This window comes from Mercurialis annua, linkage group LG8 (assembly GCF_937616625.2).
Source record: "Mercurialis annua linkage group LG8, ddMerAnnu1.2, whole genome shotgun sequence".
Taxonomy (NCBI): Eukaryota; Viridiplantae; Streptophyta; class Magnoliopsida; order Malpighiales; family Euphorbiaceae; genus Mercurialis; species Mercurialis annua.
The window spans coordinates 8,639,527-8,646,090 of NC_065577.1; positions in this window are offsets into that span (position 1 = coordinate 8,639,527).

The following is a 6,564-nucleotide window of genomic DNA, read 5'->3' on the forward strand; positions in this document are numbered from 1 at the left end:
ATAACTATGGTGTGGTTTAAATAGTTATATAGAGTAATTTGATTTAGAATTTGGGAATTTTTCAATTAACGGTTATGGTTTAGTTTTAGGGTGCGGTTAACCGAATCAAATCAAAAAATCAAATTTCCTAAACAGCCTCATTTTATTATGTTTCATACAGGATAAGTATAAATATTCCTCTTAAAATTTTCCAACTCTAATATCATTCGACTTCACTGACACTCGCACACTCTAATTCTAATGCTCTCTCCTCTCTCATTCCGCCTCCTTTCTTTCTGTGCACTATAACGAACATTAGAAGAAATTTGGGATTGCTGCTGATCTAAGATGCCCCATTTGCTAAGCAAGATTACACTACAAGAAATGTGATTTTTAGTAACGATCTTTTGATCTTTTACAGCGACTATTAATGTTACAATATATATTCATTTTATAACGATTATTTCAATATTAATTGTTTTTAAATATAATTATTTTACAAGGTCTAATAAAGTCATTATTAAAAGTTATATTTTTAGTAACGACTTACTTTATATCGTTTTTAAATATAATTATTTCACAACGACTAATCAAGTCATTATAAATTTTGTACTTTATCGACGACTTAATTTATGCCTTTTTAAATGGGGTAATTTCATAAAAAAAAGCATGATATTTATATGTAATTTCGTTTTAATCACGACCTGTAAAGTTGGCATATAAAATTATGACCTTTTATTTATTTTTTTCAAATATATCATTTCAGTTTACTTTTGTTGGCTAAGTTCTTCACTAAACCATTAATGAAAGATCCAAATTATAAATCGATACCAAATATTATTATCTTTCAATAAAAATATGTAGTAGTAATATATAGTTAGAAAAAATACACTGAATTTTACTTTGATGATAGATTTGAAACAAAATGAAAGATCGTGCCTTTAAATCCAACTTTTAAAAGTCATGATTGAAAAGAAACTTCATGTAAAGGTCATGATTTTTTTATGAAATTGATCCTTTTTAAAATATAATTATTTAACAACGACAAATAATAATCAAATTGCAAAAACTTGTAGGATCATCTAAGAAAATACAAAATTGAATTACAAGACTTGTCCCGACCGCGATGGAGAGGTGGAACCTTAGTCCTGACCGTCGCAATCACAGAGCACTGCTCAATGCCGTCCACAGCAACCACCGGCCGCAGATAATCTACCACAACATAGATATGCAAACAAGCAACCATACCATCTCCTTGGAGGTCACTATTCCAGCAAAAATCCCAACAACCCTCTCATCCCATGCAGCAACATTGCAAACCCTAGGAATTCGAATGATTTTATTTCGCAACTGGAGGAAAAAACAAGACTAGTGCACTTTGAGAACTACCCTAAAACAAGGAGATACCGTGACTTACACAAGGTTTTCGAGAGATATGGGGTTATTGGTAGGGTTTATTTGGCTACTAAGCTAACCAAGAGGAACTGCATTTTTGGATTGTTGAGACCTGATTCGGATAAACCCATGGCTTGGATTCTTAGCCAATTGAATATGGTGGCAATCGAAAATTCAGACTCAGGGCTTATGTATCCAGATTCCCTGCAACGAATATGAACCCTACTAAGAAGCTTGAGATGAAGAAGGTTCTGCCGAAGGTTGTCTCCTCTCCTACATTTAGAGATGGTAGATCGTTTAGACAGGTGATAACTGCAGGTTCACAACTTGTTGAAGCTCAGAGAGAGTCAAAGAGCTTAGGGATTGAACCAATGTAAGTGTTGACAGTGCAAGAAGATAGGATGGAATCTTCCAATCATGAATGGATGATGCGTTCAATAGTAGGTAGGGTGAATGTTATTCAGGAAATTCTGTACACCAATAATTTCTTGTTAGATAAGCAGATAGTGGTTCATAATGTATCGTTGATGGGGGTAACCATATAATGCTTACATTTGATTCAATCATTAATGCGGATGATTTTTTTGTCAATGTTGGTCCAACTCTCGGATTGTTTTCAATCCTTCGCTTTGGCAAAAGATAATCAACATGCTTTTTTAAGACTCGTCTGGGTATCGATGACTGTAATTCCCTTTACGCATTGGAACTCAAAAATCTTCAAAAGTATCCGGGACTCGTTAGAGGAAACGATCACTGTTCATCTGATGGTAGAGGAAAGGGAACGCTTGGACTAGTACTTATTTTAATTTCCACTTCATGGAAGTTCATCAATTAATCAATTAATTTGCAGTTTGGGGACGAGACCTTTGCAGTTTTTGCGGCAGAAATGTATGAACAAGTTCAGTTTATAGATGCAGATTGTTCTTTAAGCTCAAGAGCTTCTAGAGGAGAAGAGGAATCTCAAAAAATTAGAAGTTGTTCAAATGAAGGGTGTAGTTCTTCGTTGGAGGGTGTCAATTTGCTGAATTCGTTCAATACGATTGTCCCGAATTCGCTTATTGAGGAAGGTAAGGGAGGATATTTTGATGAAAAATTATTAGGAGGTCCTATGAGTGTAATATCATGTGTTTTCTTTTTGTTTTCGTCGCAGTTTTGATCGCTTTGGATGTCCGTTGGACTAGTTTGGGTCCGTATTTAAGTTTGGAAGCGGATCTGTGTGCTCGGGACCTTGTTTCATGCCCATTCTAGGCCTTAGAGTGAAGGCGCGACGAGGCCGACGCACCTCGCATCGCGCCTTCCCTCTTTTCTATAGGCGCGGCGGAGGGCGCGATGAGGCTGGCGCGCCTCGTGTCGCGCCCTCCCTGTTTTGTGTGTAGGCCGCGATGGCCCGACGCACCTCGCATCGCGCCTTCCCTCTTCACTTGTTTCTCACATATTTTGGCTTCTATAAGTGTTCCTGTTGCGGAAGCTCAATCGATTATGCTAGCGAGTCACGTATTGTGCTAAATAATTATACCGGAAAATTCTCAGGAAAGAATGGTGGGTCACAGAAGGACCACTTAAGTACCAAACTCCTTAGACAGAATTTCACACGATATAAATAACTTCACAATATATAACTCCAACTAGCCTGAGCGTTAGCTAATAAATAAACAATAAAGAGAACACCAACCTTTTAACGAGGTTCAGCCAGAAATGACCGGCTTACATCCTCGGGCACTGCCCAAAATACTCCACTAATTGTTTGTAACAGAATACAAACTAGAGAGAGAACCAACTAAGCCTTAGGAGTTAATAAGGCTTGTTGTGGGATGAGTTTCAATGGGTAGAGGAGACTCCCTTTTATAGGCTAAGGAAGTCCTCACCCTTCCACTCCTAAGCAATGTGGGATTTCTACACTATATGTATATAGCTCAACAATTACAAGTCCCTTTTCTAAACAATGTGGGACAAGTCTAAAATGAGCCATATCCAACAAATCTCCACCTTGGCGAATTTTCTCTCTACCATCTCGGACTATCTTCAATAGTACCTTCAATTACGCTTCAAAAGCGCCAACTCTCAACTGTAGCAGTCAAGTACCAATGTGGGATGATCCCACTTCAACACTCTCCCTCACGCATAGCATGACCGAGCAGAGCAACCAATCCCCCCTCACGCATCGCGTGGGCCGGGCCACATTCAAATCTCAAATATTGAGAACACTAATCAAATTCAAACAATGTTTGAACTTGACTGCTTTCACAATCTTTGTCATCATATGAGCAGGAGTTTTCATGGTCAAAATCTTCCGAAGTAGGACTCCACCTTCTTCAATAACCTCTGGCACCAAATGATATCGAACATCAATGTGCTTCGTCCTTGCATGGTAAACTTGGTCATTCTCTATAATGTCCAATTTACCAAGCAACCCATGAAGCCAAATTGCTTCCTTAACAGCTTCTGCACTTGCCATGTACTCTACCTCCGTGGTAGACATAGCAACTATAGACTGCAAGGTAGACTTCCAACTAAACGACGCCTTTGCTAGTGTAAACACATAGCCCATAGTCGATCGCCGTTTATCAACGTAGTCCGAATCATTGTACCCAACTACATATTGACCATCTTTCTTGTCCTGCCCAAATATTAGACCAATATCCACAGTATTCAAAGTATACTGTAGAATCCAATTTTCATCTCCAGCCACCTTGAGTCCATCTGGCTGAGTCGAATTGATTTCCCCATCCAAGAATCCATGTAAAAACACTGTTTTTACGTCCAACTGAACTAGTTTCATATTCAAATGTGCTACTAAGGCCAACAAATTTCTAATGGAAGAATGTTTAACAACTCGAGAGATAGCCTCAATTCCTTCCGTCCAAACATAGCTTTTAGCTACCAACTTTGCCTTATAGCCAATATCATTCTTGTTCGGAAATCCTTCTTCATATATCCAATTACAGGGACGTAGTCCCTCCAATAATCCTTGAGTTGCAAGAACCGTCAAGAATTTTCCACCATCATGCCCCAAACGCCGATGCCAAAGACTGATTTCTTCTAGCTCATTATCATCACTAGAAGCAACTATAGCTGACCCAATAATTGCATTACCCTGATAGTAATACAAGTTATTGTTCTTCCGAATTCCTTTCATGACAACCTGTGCACCCGAGAATACCTTCATAACTCCATTTACTGTAGTCACAACAAAGCCCTTTGATTCTAGGACTCCTACAGAAATGAGCTTCTTCGTCAAACTCGGTACATAGCGAACATCTTCCAGAATCCTTATTGACCCATCATGGTTCCTCAAGTGAATTGAACCAATTCCTTTGGTCAAACAAGGATTGCCACTTGCTGTGTAAACAACTCCACCTTCTAGCTCTTTGAAGTCAACAAACAATTCCCGATTGGGACACATATGATGACAACAACCCGAATCTAGAAGCCATTCAATAAGAGTATTTACCGATGACACAACAACCAATGAAAGATCTGAATCTTCGTCGTCACACTCAGCTACATTCGAAGCAAACTCAGCTTTTTCTTTATCAGTCTTACCTTTATTCTTCAATTTGGGACAATCCCTTTTCCAATGCCCTTTCTCTCGACAAAAGGCACATTTATCTTTTTCTGGTCGGGATTTTGATCTCCCTTCCTTCCCAATTGTTTGGCTTTTCAAACGGCCTCTAACAATCAAAGCTTCTGCTGCACTACTAGTATTTTCTTTCTTATCTTTTCTTCTCAATTCATAACTATATAATGCAGCGCAAACTTCGCTAAGAGACACACCAACCTTCCCATGAAGGAGAGTAGTTTCAAGAAACTCAAACTCTTCAGGAAGTGATCCCAACAACATCAAAGCCAAATCTTCATCATCAAACGTCACATCCAAATTCAACAAATCGGCTACTAATTGGTTGAAATTTGTGATGTGCTCATTCATAGTAGTACCTGGGAGATACGTGAACCGAAACAGCCTTTTCTTCATGTGAAGCTTATTCTGACTGTTCTTTTTCAAGAATTTCTCCTCCAATGCTTTCCACAAACTACTTGCAGATGTTTCCTTTGAGAAAGGATATTTCTGCTCTCTGGAAAGACATGACCGAATGGTACCACATGCTAAACGATTGATGCTACTCCATTCTCTCTCATCAACATCTGTTGGTTTCTCTTTTTCAATAGCGACATCTAGACCTTGCTGAAATAAAGCGTCTAGAATCTCACTTTGCCACATGCCGAAATGTCCTGTACCATCAAAAATCTCCACCGCAATTCTTGCATTTGACATTGCCATTCTTCCCGAGGAAGAAGCTATCAATGTGGACAGACTTTTGCTTCCAGACATTTCTGCTCCAACTTTTATTTAATAGCTAACCGATATGCCAAGGATAGAACCTTAGCTCTGATACCAATTGTTGCGGAAGCTCAATCGATTATGCTAGCGAGTCACGTATTGTGCTAAATAATTATACCGGAAAATTCTCAGGAAAGAATGGTGGGTCACAGAAGGACCACTTAAGTACCAAACTCCTTAGACAGAATTTCACACGATATAAATAACTTCACAATATATAACTCCAACTAGCCTGAGCGTTAGCTAATAAATAAACAATAAAGAGAACACCAACCTTTTAACGAGGTTCAGCCAGAAATGACCGGCTTACATCCTCGGGCACTGCCCAAAATACTCCACTAATTGTTTGTAACAGAATACAAACTAGAGAGAGAACCAACTAAGCCTTAGGAGTTAATAAGGCTTGTTGTGGGATGAGTTTCAATGGGTAGAGGAGACTCCCTTTTATAGGCTAAGGAAGTCCTCACCCTTCCACTCCTAAGCAATGTGGGATTTCTACACTATATGTATATAGCTCAACAATTACAAGTCCCTTTTCTAAACAATGTGGGACAAGTCTAAAATGAGCCATATCCAACAGTTCCTTTCACCTTTTCTTCTATGTTATCGTTACTCCTTCGTTTGTTTCAATTCGTGACTATTCAATCCTTGATTTCCAGCAACTTTGGATGTTGGAGCGACTGACCTGACCTGATTTCATTGCTTCTTGAATGCATCCGTAGTTCTTGTCACAGTTAGTTCCGTTTCTTATGCTAAGTCGTGCTTTTGCTTGCGCCATTCGTTGTGGTGTTGCTTTATTGATCTTACCTACTGTTTTGAACTTGCTAGATCTGATTATATGTTATTTTTAT